Here is a 21,008-nt window from a genome sequence, read left to right as displayed (position 1 = left end):
AAAACATGGCAGAAGGCAGTGACAGCGCTCAGGAGATTTTTCAGCCTTCTAAGAGGACCAAATCTGAAGTGTGGTCGTATTTTTAGTTTTACAAGATTGCTGAGGGAAACTTAACCTGTTGGGTCTAGGGGGCAGCATTTGCACGTCTGGATAAAAAAAATGTACCCGATTTAATCTGGTTACTAATCCTACCCAGTAACTAGAATATGCATATACTTATTATATATGGATAGAAAACACTCTAAAGTTTCCAAAACTGTTTGAATGGTGTCTGTGAGTATAACAGAACTCATTTGGCAGGCAAAACCCTGAGACATTTTCTGACAGGAAGTGGATACCTGATGTGTTGTATTGAGTTTAAACCTATCCCATTGAAAAACACAGGGGTTTAGGAATATTCTGGCACTTCCTATTGCTTCCACTAGATGTCACCAGCCTTTACAAAGTGTTTTGAGTCTTCTGGAGGGAGATCTGACCGAACAAGAGCCATGGAACGGTGATGTCCCATTAGACACCTGGCGCGCTACTTCATGTTGGGTACCCTCGTTCCAATACGTTATAAAAGGCTATGCATTCGTCCACCTTGAATATTATTCATGTTCTGGTTAAAAAAGGCCCTAATGATTTATGCTATACAACGTTTGACATGTTTGAACGAACGGAAATATATTTTTTCCCCTCGTTCATGACGAGAAGTCCGGCTGGCTTACATCATGTGCTAACGAGACGGAGATTTTTGGACATAAATGATGAGCTTTTTTGAACAAAACTACATTCGTTATGGACCTGTGATACCTGGAAGTGACATCTGATGAAGAGAATCAAAGGTAATGGATTATTTACATAGTATTTTCGATTTTAGATCTCCCCAACATGACGTCTAGTCTGTATCGCAACGCGTATTTTTCTGGGCACAGTGCTCAGATTATTGCAAAGTGTGATTTCCCAGTAAGGTTATTTTTAAATCTGGCAAGTTGATTGCGTTCAAAAGATGTAAATCTATAATTCTTTAAATGACAATATAATATTTTACCAATGTTTTCTAATTTTAATTATTTAATTTGTGACGCTGACTTGACTGCCGGTTATTGGAGGGAAACGATTTCCTCAACATCAATGCCATAGTAAAACGCTGTTTTTGTATATAAATATGAACTTGATAGAACTAAAAATGCATGCATTGTCTAACATAATGTCCTAGGAGTGTCATCTGATGGAGATTGTAAAAGGTTAGTGTATCATTTTAGCTGGTTTTATGGTTTTGGTGACCCTGTCTTTGACTTGACAAAACATTACACACAACTCTTGTAAATGTACTGTCCTAACATACTCTAAATTTATGCTTTCGCCGTAAAACCTTTTTGAAATCGTAAAACGTGGTTAGATTAAGGAGATGTTTATCTTTCAAATGGTGTAACATAGTTGTATTTTTGAAAAATTTGAATTTTGACATTTATTTGGATTCAAATTTGCCGCTCTTGAAATGCACCTGCTGTTGATGGAGTGCACCACGGGTGGCACGCTAGCGTCCCACCTAGCCCCAAGAGGTTAATCGAAGATGGTCACCCTGTATGCAAACAAATTAAATAAATGCTGCGAAAGGGGGCAACACTTCAAATCTCTTGAGTGATCTTCGTGACCACCACCCGCTACTTTAAGTGAATGTAAGGTAAGTTAACTTTTAGCTCAATACATGATGTGGGGACTTCGGAATGGGGGGAAAATGTCATGGTTTGTCTGTCTAACTTGCTAATAGCTTGTCAATAATGAAAACTGAAGCTTTCAGTGTTACCTACTCTTGTAAAAACACTACACGTTGTTCTGCTGCTGTATGGGTCGTGTGTCTGAAGACTCTATTCACCCCATTGCACACGATAACACGTTATGTAGTTTAGTCACCCAACCAACATATTCTGTTGATTTAAAATCCGGCAGTCATTGACTTGGTTGTAAAAGTGTTCCAACAGGAGAAACACTATAGACTCCTATACAAGACTCCTGTATTTATGCCAGTAGTTGGGCTCATTGCAATGACTATCCCTGTCTACTTAAGACTCATGTGTATTTATGTAAATTGTGTATGGGGTCATTGCATATACTCAAATGCAACACAGTGTGTGTGTGTGTGTGTGTGTGTGTGTGTGTGTGTGTGTGTGTGTGTGTGTGTGTGTGTGTGTGTGTGTGTGTGTGTGTGAGTGAGTATTACTAATAATTATAATGTAACAACACCAATAATAATAATAATAATAATACATTTGCTATTCCCTTGTTTACAGAGTGGATGTGCAGCAGGCAAACCCAGTGATACTACTGGTCCCTCCTCATCTACAGTTGTGACACAGACACTCCAGCAACCATTTAAAAAGGCAGGCTGCTTATGCACCCACATCAACAAATGTTCAAGACCTCACTGCAGCCCTTTCATATTACATTGCAAAGGACATGATGCCATTTCATATTGTTGAGAGGCCTGGCTTTATGAGGCTGATGAAGGCTGCCGTGCCTCACTAAAAAGTGCCATCACGAACATTCTTTTCCAAGCCTGAAATCCCAAACCTGTACAACCAGGTTAAAACTGATGTTGGAAACAGTTTGGCTCAAGGCACATGGTTTTCTGCAACTACTGACCTCTGGACCAGTGAAAGCAGGGGGTGGTCAACCCTATATCAGCTTCACTATCCATTACCTCACCCCAGACTGGCAACTGGAATCAAACTGCCTGGAAACACAGTTCTTCCAGGAAGAACTGAGAATATGCTGGAAGAGTGGGGGATCAACTAGAAAGACCTGGTCTGCATAACAGACAATGCAAAAAACAACTTCAAGGCTTTTGAAGAGTTCCCAGAACTGTGGCTTCGCTGCTTTGGCCATAATTTGAACCAGACCATCTCAAAGGCACTGAAAATTCAGAGAGTTTACACGGCAGTCAGGGCCTGCCATCGTCTGGTCCAAGGCTTCTCACAGAGCTGGAAGAGAAGGAGAGAACTGAGAGAAACGCAAGCTGCCCTCAACATGCCACAGAAGGCTCTGATCCATGATGTGGTAACCCGATGGGGCTCTACACACAAACTGCTTGAGCGTTTCCTCAGCCAACAGCAGCCAGTCTGTGCGAAACACTGGCTGGAGAAAGAGGAACATGGCATCTGATGCCCAAGGATGCCGACATAAGTGTCATGGAGAAACCATTTCCTTGAACCTCTGAGCAAGTTTACAGATGCCCTTGCCTCAGAGACACGAGTGACACTGTCAGCCATCAAGCCTGTCCTGGACCACATCACCCGTGATGTTCTGGTGGAAAAGGATACAGAGCCATCCCTGACCAAGGAGATGAAAAGGGTAATGAGAGAAGACCTTAACAACAGATACACAGAGAAGGCAAAGAGAGTCATGCACATGGCTTGTTTCATTAACCCCCGCTTCAAAATGAGCTTTTTAGATGAGCCTGAGGCTGCAAAAGTTTACACTGACAGCTGTGTCCAGGAGGCCTTGAAGCTGGCAGCTGCACAAGTCAGGGAAGAACCACAAAGCACCAGCAGCACCTCCACCACCAACACCCTCACAGTGGCATCGGTGGGGAAAGGCCTGGCTGGGTTGCTGAGAAAGATTACTTCAACAAGGCAGCAGAGAGGTGAAGAGGGTCAGATTCCGACCTCCCCAGAAGACAGAGGGAAAGAAGAGATCAAGGTCAACCTGTCTCTGCCACCCATTCCAGCAGAAGAGGATCCACTGGTGTGGCGGAGGGACCCCACCCATTACAGCAGAAGAGGATCCACTGGTGTGGTGCTGGGACCCCACCCATTACAGCAGAAGAGGTTCCACTGGTGTGGTGGAGGGACCCCACCCATTACAGCAGAAGATGATCCACTGGTGTGGTGGAGGGACCCCACCCATTACAGCAGAAGATGATCCACTGGTGTGGTGGAGGGACCCCACCCATTCCAGTAGAAGAGGATACACTGGTGTGGTGGAGGGACCCCACCCATTACAGCAGAAGAGGATCCACTGGTGTGGTGGAGGGACCCCACCCATTACAGCAGAAGACGATCCACTGGTGTGGTGGAGGGACCCCACCCATTCCAGCAGAAGAGGATCCACTGGTGTGGTGGAGGGACCCCACCCATTCCAGCAGAAGAGGATCCACTGGTGTGGTGGAGGGACCCCAGCCATTCCAGCAGAAGAGGATCCACTGGTGTGGTGGAGGGGTCCTGCATCAGAGCAGCCTCACAACTACAGGACAAAATACAAACCCTCCAACCCAAAAAGGCCTGTGGTGTTGATGGTATCCTAAATTAAATGATAAAATATACAGACAACAAATTCTAATTGGCTATACTTAAACTGTTTAACTTCATCCTCAGCTCTGGCATCTTCCCCAATATTTGGAAGCAAGGACCTATCACCCCAATTCACAAAGTGGAGACAAATTTGACCAAAATAATTACCGTGGGATATGCATCAAAAACAACATTGGGAAAATCCACTGCATTATCATTAACAGCAGACTCGTACATTTCCTCAGTGAAAACAATGTACTGAGCAAATGTCGAATTGGCTTTTTACAAAATTACTGTATGACAGACCACGTATTCACCCTGCACACCCTAATAGACAAATAAACAAACCAAAAGAAAGGCAAATTCTTCTCATGCTTTGTTGACTTAAAAAAAAGCTTTTGACTCCATTTGGAGTAACGGTCTGCTATACAAATTGATGGAAAGCGGTGTTGGGGGAAAAACATATGACATTGTAAAATGAATGTACACAAACAACAAGTGTGCGGTTAAAATTGGAAAATAACACATATTTATTTCCTGAGGGCCGTGGGGTGAGACAGGGATGCAGCCTCTTCAACATATATATCAACAAATTGGTGAGGGCACTAGAATAGTCTGCAGCACCCGGCCTCACCCTACTAGAATATGAAGTCAAATGTCTACTGATGATCTGGTGCTTCTGTCCCCAACCAAATAGGGTCTACAGCAGCACCTAGATCTTCTGCACAGGTTTTGTCAGACCTGGGCCCTGACAGTAAATCTCAGTAAGACAAAAATAAAGGTGTTCCGAAAATTGTCCAGTTGCAAGGACGACAAATACAAATTCAATCTATAAACCATTGCCCTAGCGCAAACAAAAAACTATACATCTGCCTAAACATCAGCGCCACAGGTAATGATCTGAGAGACGAAGCAAGAAGGGCCTTCTAAGCCAATAAAAGAACATAAGATATGACATACCAATTAGGATCTGGCTAAAAGTACTTGAATCAGTTATATAACCCATTGCCCTTTATGGTTGTGAGGTCTGGGTTCTGCTCACCAACCAAGAATTCAGAAAATGGGACAAACACTAAATTGAGACTGCATGCAGAATTCTGCAAAGATATCTATCGTGTACAATGTAAAACACCAAATAATGCATGCAGAGCAGAATTAGGACGATATCCGCTAACGATCAAAATCCAGAAAAGAGCCGTTAAATTCTACAACCACCTAAAAGGAAGTGATTCCCAAACCTTCCATAACAAAGCCCTAGAGAGATGAACCTGGAGAAGAGTCCCCTAAGCAAGCTGGTCCTGGGGCTCTGTTCACAAATAATTAGACCCAACCAAATCATGAGAAAACAAAAACATAATAACTTGACACATTGAAAAGAATTCACCAAAAAAAAGAGCAAAATTCAAATGCTATTTGGCTCTAAACAGAGAGTACATAGTGGCAGAATACCTGACCACTGTGATTGACCCAAAATGAAGGAAAGCTTTGAATATGTACAGATTCACTGAGCATAGCCTTGCCAGCGTCGAAAGGGTTAGGGTTTGGCTGGTTTATGCCGTCATTGTAAATAAGAATTTGTTCTTAAATGACTTGCCTAGTTAAATAAAGGTTAAATAAAAAATAAAATAAAAATAATTTTGAGAAAGGCCACTGTAGGGAGACCTGGCTCACAAGAGAAGACAGGCTACTGTATGTGCACACTGCCCACAAAATGAGGTGGAAACTGAGCTGCACTTCCTAGGGTCCTGCCAAATATGTGACCATATTAAAGACACATATTTCCCTCAGATTACACAGATTCACAAAGAATTCGAAAACAAATCCAATTTTGATAAACACCCATATCTATTGGGTGAAATACCACAATGTGCAATCACAGCAGCACGATTTGTGACCCTTTGCCACAAGAAAAGGGCAACCAGTGAAGAACAAACACCATCGTAAATACAACCCATGTTTACAGCTGAAGTCGGAAGATAACATATGTAACAGCATAGGTTCCGTCCCTCTCTTCGCCCCAACCTGGGCTCGAACCAGGGACCCTTGCACACATCAACAACTGACACCCCACGAAGCATTGTTACCCATCGCGCCACAAAAGCCTCGGCCCTTGCAAAGCAAGGGGAAACCCTACTTCAAGTCTCAGAGCGAGTGACGTCGCTGATTGAAATGCTATTAGCGCGCACCACCGCTAACTAACTAGCCATTTCACATCGGTTACACTCACCCCCCCTTTGACCTCCTCCTTTTCCGCAGCAACCAATGATCCGGGTCAACAGCATCAATGTAATAGTGTAGGTTCCGTCCCTCTCTTCGCCCCAACCCGGGCTTGAACCAGGGACCCTTGCACACATCAACAACTGACACCCCACGAAGCATCGATACCCATCGCGCCACAAAAGCCTCGGCCCTTGCAAAGCAAGGGGAAACCCTACTTCAAGTCTCAGAGCGAGTGACTTCACTGATTGAAATGCTATTAGCGCGCACCACCGCTAACTAACTAGCCATTTCACATCGGTTACACATACACTTTGGTTTGTGTCATTAAAACTTGTTTTTCAAACACTCCACAAATTTCTTGTTAACAAACTATAGTTTTGCCAAGTCATTTAGGACATCTACTTTGCGCATGACACAAATAATTGTTCCAACATTTGTTTACAGACAGATTATTTCACTTATAATTCACTGTATCACAATTCCAGTGGGTCAGAGGTTTACATACACAAAGTTGACTGTGCCTTTAAACAGCTTGGAAAATTCATGAAAATGATGTCGTGGCTTTAGAAGCTTCTGAGAGGCTAATTGACATAATTTGAGTCAATTGGAGGTGTACCTGTGGATGTATTTCAAGGCCTATTTTCAAACTCAGTGCCTCTTTGCTTGACATCATGGGCAAATCTTAAGAAATCAGCCAAGACCTCAGAATAAAATTGTAGACCTCCACAAGTCTGGTTCATCCTTGGGAGCAATTTCCAAATGCCTGAAGGTACCACGTTCATCTATACAAACAATAGTACGCAAGTCTAAACACCACGGGAGGCGTCATACCGCTCAGGAAGGAGACGTGTTCTGTCTCCTAGAGATGAACGTACTTTGGTGCGAAAAGTGCAAATCAATCCCAGAACAACAGCAAAGGACCTTGTGAAGATGCTGGAGGAAACAGATACAAAAGTATCTATATCCACAGTAAAATGAGTCCTATATCGACATAACCTGAAAGACCACTCAGCAAGGAAGAAGCCACTGCTCCAAAACCGCCATAAAAAAAGCCAGACTACGGTTTGCAACTGCACATGGGGACAAAGATTGTACTTTTTGGAGAAATGTCCTCTGATCTGATAAAACAAAAATAGAACTGTTTTGCCATAATGACCATCGTTATGTTTGGAAGAAAAAGGGGGAGGCTTGCAAGCCGAAGAACACCATCCCAACCGTGAAGCACGGGGGTGGCAGCATCATGTTGTGGGGGTGCTTTGCTGCAGGAGGGACTGGTGCACTTCCCAAAATAGATGGCATCATAAGGACGGAAAATTATGTGGATAAATTGAAGCAACATCTCAAGACATCAGTCAGGAAGATAAAGCTTGGTAGCAAATGGGTCTTCCAAATGGACAATGACCCCAAGCATACTTCCAAATTTGTGGCAAAATGGCTTAAGGACAACAAAGTCAAGGTATTGGAGTGGCCATCACAAAGCCCTGACCTCAATCCCATAGAAAATGTGTGGGCAGAACTGAAAAAGCATGTGCGAGCAAGGACGCCTACAAACCTGACTCAGTTACACCAGATCTGTCAGGAGCAATGGGCCAAAATTCACCCAACTTATTGTAGGAAGCTTGTGGAAGGCTACCCGAAACATTTGACCCAAATTTAAAGGCAATGCTACCAAATACGAATTGAGTGTATGTAACCTTCTGACCCCCTGGGAATGTGATTAAAGAAGTAGAAGCTGAAATAAATCCCTCTCTCTACTATTATTCTGACATTACACATTCTTAAAATAAAGTTGTGATCCTAACTGACCTAAGACAGGGAATTTTTACTAGGATTAAATGTCAGGAATTGTGAAAAACTGAGTTAAATGTATTTGGCTAAGGTGTATGTAAACTTCCGACTTCAACTGTATGTTGATATATTTTCTCTTTTGTACTTTAACTATTTGCACATCGTTACAACACTGTATATAACTATAATATGACATTTTAAACGCCTATGCTACTTTGGAACTTTTGTGAGTGTAAAGTTTACTGTTCATTTTTATTGTTTATTTGTAACGAGGGTCGTATAAAGGGGACCAAGGCGCAGCGTGTAGAGTGCTCATATTTCCTTTTAAATGAATATACTTTTATACAAAACAACAAACCGACCGACAACAGTTCCGTCAGGTGAACTACACTAAACAGAAAACCCCGGAAGAAAAACCCCTACTTAAATATGATCTCTAATCAGAGGCAATGAGGATCAGCTGCCTACAATTAGAGATCAACCCCAAACAATCCCAACATAGAAATAGACAAACTAGAACCTAAACATAGAAATAGAAAACATAGATTAACCAAAAACACCCCCTGTCATGCCCTGCCCTACTCTACTATAGAAAATTACATCTTACTAGGGACAGGATGTGACAGTATTTCACTTTTGTTTATTTTCTTTTTCACTTGCTTTGGCAATACATTATAAACATATGTTTCCCATGCCAATAAAGCTCTTAAATTGAATTGAAATCGAATTGAGAGAGAGAGAGAGAGAGAGAGGAGAGAGAGAGAGAGAGAGAGAGAGAGAGAGAGAGAGAAAGAAAAGGGAGAGACAGATGGAGTGAAACGAGAATAGTTAAATTTTTTTAAAGGAGAAAGAGATGGAGGGAAAGAGAGAATCGATATTCCAAACACGGGAGTCTTCAGACCCATCGTCTTTGATGCAACTCTTGTGGAACAAAGAGGAGATAAAAGGAGGAGTGAGTGAGAGGAGGATGACAGGATGAGAGAAGGAAGGAAGGAGGGAGGAGAGGAGACAGCTCCCCGTTCAGAACACACACTTGGTGAATAATAAGGAGTGAAGTGTTACACACACACTTTCACAAACTTTGTTGTCCTATGACGGACCGTTTATTTTTCTTCTTCATTCTCTCAATTCAATTTAAGGGCTTTATTGTCATGGGAAACATATGTTTACATTGCCAAAGCAAGTAAATATATCACAAAAAAAGTCAAATAAACAATAAAAAATGTACAGTAAACATTACTCACAAATGTTCCAAAGGAACAGAGACATTTCAAATGTCATATTATGGCTATATACAGTGTTGGCTATATACAAATGTCATGTCTCTGTCTCTCTCTCTCTCGCTCTCTCTCGCTCTCTCTTGCTCGCTCTCTCTCTCTCTCTCGCTCTCTCCTCCGTCCTTAGACTTATCACCTGAATGTCTAATTGTGGAAGAAGGGAAGAGGAGAGTGGAGGAAAATGGAGATAAGTAAGTGGAAAGGAGAGGAAAAAAAGCATAACAGAGAGAGAAATGGAAGTTACAGCTCACTTGTTCTCTCTCTCTCTCTCTGCATTATACATATAATGTATATATCTATGATTTATATTTACCAATAGAATATGATACTTCTATTCATAACTCCATCAGTGAGGATCCTAATCACTCTCATATCGTTATGGGAACATCACAAAGACAGGAAGACATTTCATACAACTACAAGAAAACCCTTTAACTTGTCCAACTGTATGCATAAGAAAAATCAGGAAGCATTAAAGTGTGATGAGAAAAGTAGCTCTGTCAGAATGTTTGGAAACAAGCCACTATGGTCTGTACGTTCCTACAGTACATGCGGTACTTAGTAATGGTTTGTTATCGGCAGTGGGAGCTATAGAGAGGAAATCACTTCCTGATATGCCCTGTGTACGCATAGGAAAGGGCTGTAGTAAGCCAGTGAATTCTATGCATTACAACTGGAAGAGTCAACAGATGTGGCGGGCCTGGCACAGCTCATGGTATATGTCCATTATGTTTAGGGGGGGGTCAATTAAGGAATAAATCCTCTTCTGCAACACACTGACATCCAGGGAACATTACATTTACATTTTAGTGATTTAGCAGACACTCTTATCCAGAGCGACTTACAGTAGTGAATGCATACATTTCATACATTTTTTTTTTCTCCCATACTGGTCCCCTGTGGGAATCGAACCCACCACCCTGGTGTTGCAAACACCATGCTCTACCAACTGAGAGGATATTTTTAAAGTACTGGACAGCTTTGTGACATCAAATGGACTTTGGTGGTCAAGATGTTTTGGTATCTGTATTGATGGGACAAAAGCCATGACAGGGAGACATAGTGGAGTGGTAACGCGCGTGCAAGCAGTTGCTCCCTACGCCACTTGGGTCCACTGCAGCATCCACCGAGAGGCTCTTGCTACCAAGGGAATGCCTGACAGCTTGGAAGACGTTTTGGACACTACAGTGAAAATGGTTACCTTTATTAAAGCAAGGCCCCTGAACTCTCATGTATTTAATGCACTATGTAATGATATGGGCAGCGACCATGTAACGTTTTTACAACATACATTGGCTTGATGTGCCAAGCTTATAGAGACGTACCTCAAGAGACTTGTAGCTGTAATTGCTGCAAAAGGTGGCTCCACAAAGTATTGACTTTGGGGGGTGAATAGTTATGCACACTCAAGTTTTCATTTTTTTGTCTTATTTCTTTGTTTCACAATAAAAAATATTTTGCATCTTCAAAGTGGTAGGCATGTTGTGTAAATCAAATGATACAAATCCCCCCCCCCAAAAAAAATATTTTAATTCCAGGTTGTAAGGCAACAAAATAGGAAAAATACCAAGGGGGTGAATACTTTCGCAAGCCACTGTATATTCAATGTGCGGGACAAAATTGAGGCTATGATTAAGAAGTTGGAGCTCTTCTCTGTCTGCATTAACAAAGACAACACACGTCTTTCCATCATTGTATGATTTTTTTGTGTGCAAATTAACTCAAGCTTACGGACAATGTGAAATGTGATATAGCGAAGCACCTGAGTGAGTTGGGTGCGCAATTACACAGGTAATTGGATGACACAAACAACTGGATTCGCTATCCCTTTCATGCCCTGCCTCCAGTCCACTTACCGATATCTGAACAAGAGAGCCTCATCAAAATTGCATCAAGCGGTTCTGTGAAAATGTAATTTAATCAGAAGCCACTGCCAGATTTCTGGATTGGGCTGCACTCAGAGTATCCTGCCTTGGCAAATCATGCTGTTAAGACACTGATGCCCTTTGCAACCACGTACCTATGTGAGAGTGGATTCTCGGCCCTCACTAGCATGAAAACTAAATATAGGCACAGACTGTGTGTGGAAAATTATTTAAGACTGAGACTCTCTCCAATACAACCCAACATTGCAGAGTGCATCCTTTCAAGCACACCCTTCTCATTAACCTGTGGTGAGTTATTCACAATATTTGATGAACAAACAAAGTTTTATATGTAAGATGGTTAATTAAAGATCAAAATAATTGATTATTATAATATTATTATTTGTGCCCTGGTCCTATAAGAGCTCTTTGTCACTTCCCATGAGCCGGATTGTGACAAAAACTCACACTCATTCTTATATTTAATAAATGTATCGTATGGTGTGTGTGTGGCAGGCTTACAATGATGGCAAAAAACAACATTTGATAGTGCGCTGACCCTGGTGCTAGAGGGGGTATGCACCTGGAGGTTGAATGTTTGAAGGGGTACGGGACTATAAAAAGTTTGGGAACCACTGCTGTAGCGTTAAGATTTCCCATCACTGGAACTAAGGGGCCTAGCCCAAACCATGAAAAACAGCCCCACACCATTATTCCTCCTCCATCAAACTTTACAGCTGGCACTATGCACTCGGGCATGTAGCGTTCTCCTGGCATTCACCAAACCCAGATTCGTCTATCGGACTGCCAGATGGTGAAGCATGATTCATCACTTCAGAGAATGTGTTTCCACTGCTCCAGAATGGAATGGCGGCTAGCTTTACACCACTCCAGCCACCGCTTGGCATTGCGTATGGTGATCTTAGGTTTGTGTGCGCCTGAATGGCCATGGACACGCATTTCATGAAGCTGCCGACGAACAGTTATTGTACTGACGTTGCATCCAGAGGCAGTTTGGAACTCGATAGTGAGTGGAACAGAGGACAGATGAATTGCTTCAGCACTCGGCATTCCCGTTCTGTGAGCTTGTGTGGACTACCACTTTGGGGCTGAGCCGTTGTTGCTCCTAGAAGCGTCCACTTCATAAAAACAGCACTTACAGTTGACCGGGGCAGCTCTAGCAGGGCAGAAATTTGACAAACAGACTTGTTGGAAAGATGGCATCCTATGAGGGAGCCACGGAAGTCACTGAGCTCTTCAGTAAAGCCATTCTACTGCCAATGTTTGTGTATGGAGATTTTATACACCTGTCAGCAACGAGTGTGGCTGAAATAGCCGTATATACAGTACAGTGTATGTGCTTGACAATATCAGGTATCAGGGCTGTCATACAGTATCTATCCCCTCTCCTCCCTCTATCCCCTCTCCTCCACTCTCCTCCCTCTATCCCCTCTCCTCCCTCTATCCCCTCTCCTCCACTCTCCTCCCTCTATCCCCTCTCCTCCCTCTATCCCATCTCCTCCACTCTTCTCCCTCTATCCCCTCTCCTCCACTCTGCCTCCCTCTATCCCCTCTCCTCCCTCTATCCCCTCTCCTCCCTCTATCCCCTCTCCTCCCTCTATCACTCTCCTCCCTCTATCCCCTCTCCTCCACTCTCCTCCCTCTTCTCCACTCTCCTCCCTCTCCTGCCTCTATACCCTCTCCTCCACTCTCCTCCCTCTATCCCCTCTCCTCCCTCTATCCCCTCTCCTCCCTCTATCCCCTCTCCCCCACTCTCCTCCCTCTATCCCCTCTCCTCCCTCTATCACCTCTCCTCACTCTATCCCCTCTATCCCCTCTCCTCCACTCTCCTCCCTCTATCCCATCTCCTCCCTCTCCTCCCTCTATCCCCTCTCCTCCACTCTTCTCCCTCTATCCCCTCTCCTCCACTCTCCTCCCTCTATCCCCTCTCCTACACTCTCCTCCCTCTATCCCCTCTCCTCCACTCTCCTCCCTCTATCCCCTCTCCTACACTCTCCTCCCTCTATCCCCTCTCCTCCACTCTTCTCCCTCTATCCCCTCTCCTCCACTCTCCTCCCTCTATCCCCTCTCCTCCACTCTCCTCCCTCTATCCCATCTCCTCCCTCTCCTCCCTCTATCCCCTCTCCTCCACTCTCCTCCCTCTCCTCCACTCTCCTCCCTCTATCCCCTCTCCTCCACTCTCCTCCATCTATCCCCTCTCCATCCACTCTCCTCCCTCTATCCCATCTCCTCCCTCTATCCCATCTCCTCCCTCTCCTCCACTCTCTATCCCCTCTCCTCCACTCTCTATCCCCTCTCCTCCCTCTATCCACTCTCCTCCACTCTCCGCCCTCTATCCCCTCTCCTCCACTCTCCGCCCTCTATCCCCTCTCCTCCACTCTCCTCCCTCTATCCCTTCTCCTCCACTCTCCTCCCTCTATCTCCTCTCCTCCACTCTCCTCCCTCTATCCCCTCTGCGCCACTCTCCTCCCTCTATCCCCTCTCCTCCACTCTCTATCCCCTCTCCTCCACTCTCTATCCCCTCTCCTCCCTCTATCCCTTCTCCTCCACTCTCCTCCCTCTATCCCCTCTCCTCCCTCTATCCCATCTCCTCCCTCTATCCCCTCTCCTCCACTCTCCTCCCTCTATCCCCTCTCCTCTCTCCTCCCTCTATCCCATCTCCTCCCTCTATCCCCTCTCCTCCCTCTATCCCCTCTCCTCCACTCTCCTCCCTCTATCCCTTCTCCTCCCTCTCCTCCCTCTATCCCCTCTCCTCCACTCTCCTCCCTCTATCCCCTCTCCTCCACTCTCCTCCCTCTATCCCTTCTCCTCCCTCTATCCCCTCTCCTCCACTCTCCTCCTTCTATCCCCTCTCCTCCACTCTCCTCCCTCTATCCCTTCTTCTCTCTCTCCTCCCTCTATCCCCTCTCCTCCACTCTCCTCCTTCTATCCCCTCTCCTCCACTCTCCTCCCTCTATCCCCTATCCTCCCTCTATCCCCTCTCCTCCACTCTCCTCCCTCTATCCCCTCTCCTCCCTCTATCCCACTCTATCCCCTCTCCTCCCTCTATCCCCTCCTCTCCCTCTATCCCCTCTCCTCCACTCTCCTCCCTCTATCCCATCTCCTCCCTCTCCTCCCTCTATCCCCTCTCCTCCACTCTTCTCCCTCTATCCCCTCTCCTCCACTCTCCTCCCTCTATCCCCTCTCCTCCACTCTCCTCCCTCTATCCCCTCTCCTCCCTCTATCCCCTCTCCTCCACTCTCCTCCCTCTCCTCCACTCTCCTCCCTCTGCTCCCTCTATCCCCTCTCCTCCACTCTCCTCCATCTATCCCCTCTCCATCCACTCTCCTCCCTCTATCCCATCTCCTCCCTCTATCCCCTCTCCTCCACTCTCCTCCCTCTATCCCCTCTCCTCCCTCTATCCCCTCTCCTCCACTCTCCTCCCTCTCCTCCACTCTCCTCCCTCTCCTCCCTCTATCCCCTCTCCTCCACTCTCCTCCCTCTATCCCATCTCCTCCCTCTCCTCCCTCTATCCCCTCTCCTCCACTCTCTATCCCCTCTCCTCCCTCTATCCCCTCTCCTCCACTCTCCTCCTTCTATCCCCTGTCTTCCACTCTCCTCCCTCTATCCCCTCTCCTCCCTCTATCCCCTCTCCTCCCTCTATCCCCTCTCCTCCATTCTCCTCCCTCTATCCCCTCTCCTCCACTCTCTATCCCCTCTCCTCCCTCTATCCCCTCTCCTCCACTCTCCTCCTTCTATCCCCTGTCTTCCACTCTCCTCCCTCTATCCCCTCTCCTCCCTCTATCCCCTCTCCTCCCTCTATCCCCTCTCCTCACTCTATCCCCTCTATCCCCTCTCCTCCCTCTATCCCCTCTCCTCCCTCTATCCCCTCTCCTCCACTCTCCTCCCTCTATCCCATCTCCTCCACTCTCCTCCCTCTATCCCCTCTCCTCCACTCTCCTCCCTCTATCCCCTCTCCTCCACTCTTCTCCCTCTATCCCCTCTCCTCCACTCTCCTCCCTCTATCCCCTATCCTCCACTCTCCTCCCTCTATCCCATCTCCTCCCTCTCCTCCCTCTATCCCCTCTCCTCCACTCTCCTCCCTCTCCTCCACTCTCCTCACTCTCCTCCCTCTATCCCATCTCCTCCCTCTATCCCATCTCCTCCCTCTCCTCCCTCTATCCCCTCTCCTCCACTCTCTATCCCCTCTCCTCCCTCTATCCCCTCTCCTCCACTCTCCTCCCTCTATCCCATCTCCTCCACCTTCCTCCACTCTCCTCCCTCTATCCCCTCTCCTCCACTCTCCTCCCTCTATCCCCTCTCCTCCACTCTCCTCCCTCTATCTCCTCTCCTCCACTCTCCTCCCTCTATCCCTTCTCCTCCACTCTCCTCCCTCTATCCCCTCTCCTCCCTCTATCCCATCTCCTCCCTCTATCCCCTCTCCTCTCTCCTCCCTCTATCCCCTCTCCTCCACTCTCCTCCCTCTATCCCCTCTCCTCCACTCTCCTCCCTCTATCCCTTCTCCTCCCTCTATCCCATCTCCTCCCTCTATCCCCTCTATCCCCTCTCCTCCACTCTCCTCCCTCTATCCCTTCTTCTCTCTCTCCTCCCTCTATCCCCTCTCCTCCACTCTCCTCCTTCTATCCCCTCTCCTCCACTCTCCTCCCTCTATCCCCTCTCCTCCACTCTCCTCCCTCTATCCCCTCTCCTCCCTCTATCCCCTCTCCTCCCTCTATCCCCTCTCCTCCCTCTATCCCCTCTCCTCCACTCTCCTCCCTCTATCCCATCTCCTCCCTCTCCTCCCTCTATCCTCTCTCCTCCACTCTTCTCCCTCTATCCCCTCTCCTCCACTCTCCTCCCTCTATCCCCTCTCCTCCACTCTCCTCCCTCTATCCCCTCTCCTCCACTCTTCTCCCTCTATCCCCTCTCCTCCACTCTCCTCCCTCTATCCCCTCTCCTCCCTCTATCCCCTCTCCTCCCTCTCCTCCACTCTCCTCCCTCTATTCCCTCTCCTCCACTTTCCTCCCTCTATCCCCTCTCCTCCACTCTCCTCCCTCTATCCCCTCTCCTCCACTCTCCTCCCTCTATCTCCTCTCCTCCACTCTCCTCCCTCTATCTCCTCTCCTCCACTCTCCTCCCTCTATCCCCTCTCCGCCACTCTCCTCCCTCTATCCCCTCTCCTCCACTCTCCTCCCTCTATCCCCTCTCCTCCACTCTCCTCCCTCTATCCCCTCTCCTCCCTCTCCTCCCTCTATCCCATCTCCTCCCTCTATCCCCTCTCCTCCCTCTATCCCCACTCCTCCCTCTATCCCCACTCCTCCCTCTATCCCCTCTCCTCCACTCTCCTCCCTCTATCCCCTCTCCTCCCTCTATCCCCTCTCCTCTCTCCTCCCTCTATCCCATCTCCTCCCTCTATCCCCTCTCCTCCACTCTCCTCCCTCTATCCCTCCTCCTCCCTCTATCCCATCTCCTCCCTCTATCCCCTCTCCTCCACTCTCCTCCCTCTATCCCTTCTTCTCTCTCTCCTCCCTCTATCCCTTCTCCTCCCTCTATCCCCTCTCCTCCCTCTATCCCCTCTCCTCCACTCTCCTCCCTCTATCACCTCTCCTCCACTCTCCTCCCTCTATCCCATCTCCTCCTTCTATCCCCTCTCCTCCACTCTCCTCCCTCTATCCCATCTCCTCCCTCTATCCCCTCTCCTCCACTCTGCCTCCCTCTATCCCCTCTCCTCCCTCTATTCCATCTCCTCCTTCTATCCCCTCTCCTCCACTCTCCTCCCTCTATCCCCTCTCCTCCACTCTCCTCCCTCTATCCCATCTCCTCCCTCTATCCCCTCTCCTCCCTCTATCCCCTCTCCTCCCTCCCTCTATCCCCTCTCCTCTCTCCACCCTCTATCCCCTCTCCTCTCTCTCCTCCCTCTATCCCCTCTCCTCCCTCTATCCCCTCTCCTCCCTCTCCTCTCTATATCCCCTCTCCTCCCTCTATCCCCTCTCCTCCCTCTATCCCCTCTCCTCTCTCTATCCCCTCTCCTCTCTCTCCTCCCTATATTACCTCTCCTCCCTATATCCCCTCTCCTCTCTCTCCTCCCTCTCCTCTCTCTCCTCCCTCTAACCCCTCTCCTCCCTCTAACCCCTCTCCTCCCTCTATCCCCTCTCCTCCCTCTATCCCCTCTCCTCTCTCTCCTCCCTCTATCCCCTCTCCTCTCTCTCCTCCCTCTCCTCTCTCCCTATCACCTCTCCTCTCCCTCTCCTCTCTCTCCTCCCTCTATCCCCTGTCCCCTGTTTGAAAGTGATGGGTATAGCGCTAGGCTAGGCACTATCTCTCTGAGCCATTCCTAAGCTAGGCACGGCGCCACACCACAGCACTTTGAACTGAAGAGGCGTAACTCAACAAAAAGAGCACGAGAGAGGATGTGAGAGGAGGAGAGAGGAGGGGAGAGTGCATGATAGGGAGGGAGGGAGGAGAAGAAAGAGAGGGTGTATTTGTAGAGCTTTTGGCAGGGTGTCAAGGGGGTTGAGTTCCTAAATCCCTAAATGTATGGCGACCTGCAGGAGACTGGGACAGGGCTGAGAGAGGCTGAATAACATCACACAGCAGATGGAGGGGTGTGTGTGTGTGTGTGTGTGTGTGTCATCGTAATAGTGGTTCAATAATATAGGGCTAGTTTGTCAGTCCTTCCAGGAAATCCCCCAAAACACTCAAGGCCTGCTCAACGGGCTAGGCAACACACACATACACACGAATGAGTGTGCTTGCTGGTGTCTGTTCAATTTTGAGTTTTATTTAAAGTTCAAGACGTGTGTGTGTGCGCGCGCGTGTGTGTGGGCCTGCAGATCAGATCATGCTTCGTTTTGCTGCTTTCGACAGATGTTCCTCCCACACACAGTACCTGCTGATACAGGTGCACTATCCTTCCCTCCTTCCCTTCCAGGTAATACCAGGCTCCACAGCAGCAGAGTTCATACTAAACACTCCTCCCTCTAAGTGCCAGTCTTAGAATCAGTGGTGTGGAGAGGCTGTCTGTCAGCTGTCTAAGGACTGCATGAACATCCAGTAACTTGCAGGTGCAGGAGACCGAGAGAGAGAGGAAGAGAGAGAATGAGAGAGAGAGAGAGAGAGAGAGAGAGGGGAGGATTAGAGGAAGTATGAGAGGTAGAACAATTGAGAGAGGATTATAGTTGATCAAGGATTATAATTAACACATCTCACCAAGGATAATGGTATAATCTAGAAGATTATTAATTTTATCTCAAACACTCATCGCCCTCTCCTCCATGACATAAAAGCTTGGGGAAGATGTCTACCGACGTTTCGCAACCATGGCAACAATACTCCAGGTGGCCAGCGCTAACCATTACCATGGCAACTTCCAGAAGGTGAAGCTCCATGTCTTCATCACAGAGTGGGGGATTGAGTCCAATCAACTGACTGAGGGATTGAGTCCAGTTAACTGACAGAGAGATTGAGTCCAGTTAACTGTCTGAGAGATTGTCCAGTTAACTGACTGAGAGATTGAGTCCAGTTAACTGTCTGAGAGATTGAGTCCAGTTAACTGTCTGAGAGATTGAGTCCAGTTAACTGTCTGAGAGATTGTCCAGTTAACTGACTGAGAGATTGAGTCCAGTTAACTGTCTGAGAGATTGAGTCCAGTTAACTGACAGAGATTGAGTCCAGTTAACTGACTGGGGGTTTGAATCCAGTTAACTGACTGGGGGATTGAATCCAGTTAACTGACAGAGATTGAGTCCAGTTAACTGACTGAGAGATTGAGTCCAGTTAACTGACTGGGGGTTTGAATCCAGTTAACTGACTGGGGGTTTGAATCCAGTTAACTGAGTGAGAGATTGAGTCCAGTTAACTGACAGTGGGTTTGAATCCAGTTAACTGACTGGGGGATTGAATCCAGTTAACTGACTGGGAGATTGAGTCCAGTTAACTGACTGGGAGATTGAGTCCAGTTAACTGACAACAATGGTCTTCATCCAAAATGGTACCCTGTTCGGAATGTAGTGCCCTACTTTTGGCCAGAGCCATACATGATAGAAAATAGGGTACCATTTCAGATCTGTATTCTATAGTGCAGTACCTTAGCCAACCCCCAGTGGAACATTTCAATAGAAGACTTTTCCCTTTCTTTTTATCCCTCTTTGGTTTACATTTCCTCCTAGAAACTGATGCAGTACCAGTCAAAAGTTTGGAAGCACCTACTCATTAGAGTTTAAAAATATATACAATTATTCTACATAATAGTGAAGACATCAAAGCTATGAAATAACCAAAAAAGTGTTCAACAAATCAAAATGTATTTTATATTCTACAATGTAGAACATAATACAAATTAAGAAATACCCTTGAATGAGTAGCTGTTCCCTAACTTTTGACTGGTACTGAATATTAATCCTCTTTTTCCTTCTTTCAAAACTCCTCTCTCCCTTATGTTTTCCACTTCTCCCTCCTATCCTTCCCTCTCTGTCACGTGTGCTCCCTCTCCAGCCTCTAGGTCACCAGGCTGCTCGTTATGGTGCACACCTGTCACCATCGTTATGCCCATCTGCACATAATGACACTCACCTGGACCGGTGTGTGTGTGTGTGTGTGTGTGCAGGCACGGGATCGATAGGCTCCCATGCCTCAGAGGGATCGATAGGCTCCCATGCCTCAGAGGGATCGATAGGCTCCCATGACTCAGCTGGGTGAAGAGGCTCCCATGACTCAGCTGGGAGAACAGGCTCTCATGCCTCAGCTGGGAGAACAGGCTCTCATGCCTCAGCTGGGTGAACAGGCTCCCATGACTCAGCTGGGTGAACAGGCTCCCATGACTCAGCTGGGTGAACAGGCTCCCGTGCCTCAACCGGGGCCTCTAGGTCACCAGGCTGCTCGTTATGGCGCACACATGTCACCATCGTTATGCGCATCTGCGTATAATGACACTCACCTGGACTCCATCACCTCCTTGATTACCTGCTCTTTAGATGTCACTCCCTTTGGTTCCTTCCAGAGGCGTCATTGTTTCTGTTTCAGTTTCATGTCTGTGCATTGTTTATGTTTCTTGTTTTATATTATGTTACATTTATTTATTAAAACACTCACTCCCTGAACTTGCTTCCTGACTCTCAGCACACATCGTTACACTCTCCCTCCTATCCTTCCCTCTTTCTTTTTCTGTGGCTTCACAACAGCCATATTAAGGTCTGTTCTCTGTGCATAACCATGTGCAGTAGCAGAGTAGCGGGAACTTGGAAAACTGGTCCACTGGTCAAGTGACAAAGGAACAATGCCGACTTATACACCAAACCCCTTCTCAATACCCAGAGCCATGGGAAGAGAGGGAGGAGAGAGGAGGATCCATTCCATAGGATTACAGTAGAGCACGAAAGAAAGACAAGAAAGAGAAAGGAGAGGATGCTGGGATGTTGCCAGAATCCCTCTATAACCCCTCCCCCCAAAATAATGTCTGAATGAAAGAAAGAGAGAGGGAGAGGAGCAGACACAAAAAGGAGCCTGTAGAGTAAGAGACATTCTGTTTTATTAGAGCAGAACCAATTCTACATCTATACAGTGTGAGTTAAGGCTATTTTCATCTA

The 21,008-nt window shown here is 46.9% G+C and overlaps 1 protein-coding gene across 2 annotated transcripts in view; it reads right to left on the bottom strand.

Annotated features, from left to right (window-relative positions):
• LOC106611366 (forkhead box protein N3) overlaps window positions 1–21,008 on the bottom strand; it is a 222,359-nt gene that overhangs the window by 45,834 nt on the left and 155,517 nt on the right. The gene's annotated exons all lie outside the window — the stretch shown is intronic.

Source organism: Salmo salar, chromosome 09 (assembly GCF_965601325.2).
Source record: "Salmo salar chromosome 09, fSalSal1, whole genome shotgun sequence".
Taxonomy (NCBI): Eukaryota; Metazoa; Chordata; class Actinopteri; order Salmoniformes; family Salmonidae; genus Salmo; species Salmo salar.
Note: the sequence above shows the minus strand (reverse complement) of the source record. Positions and strands in the feature narration are given on the sequence as shown.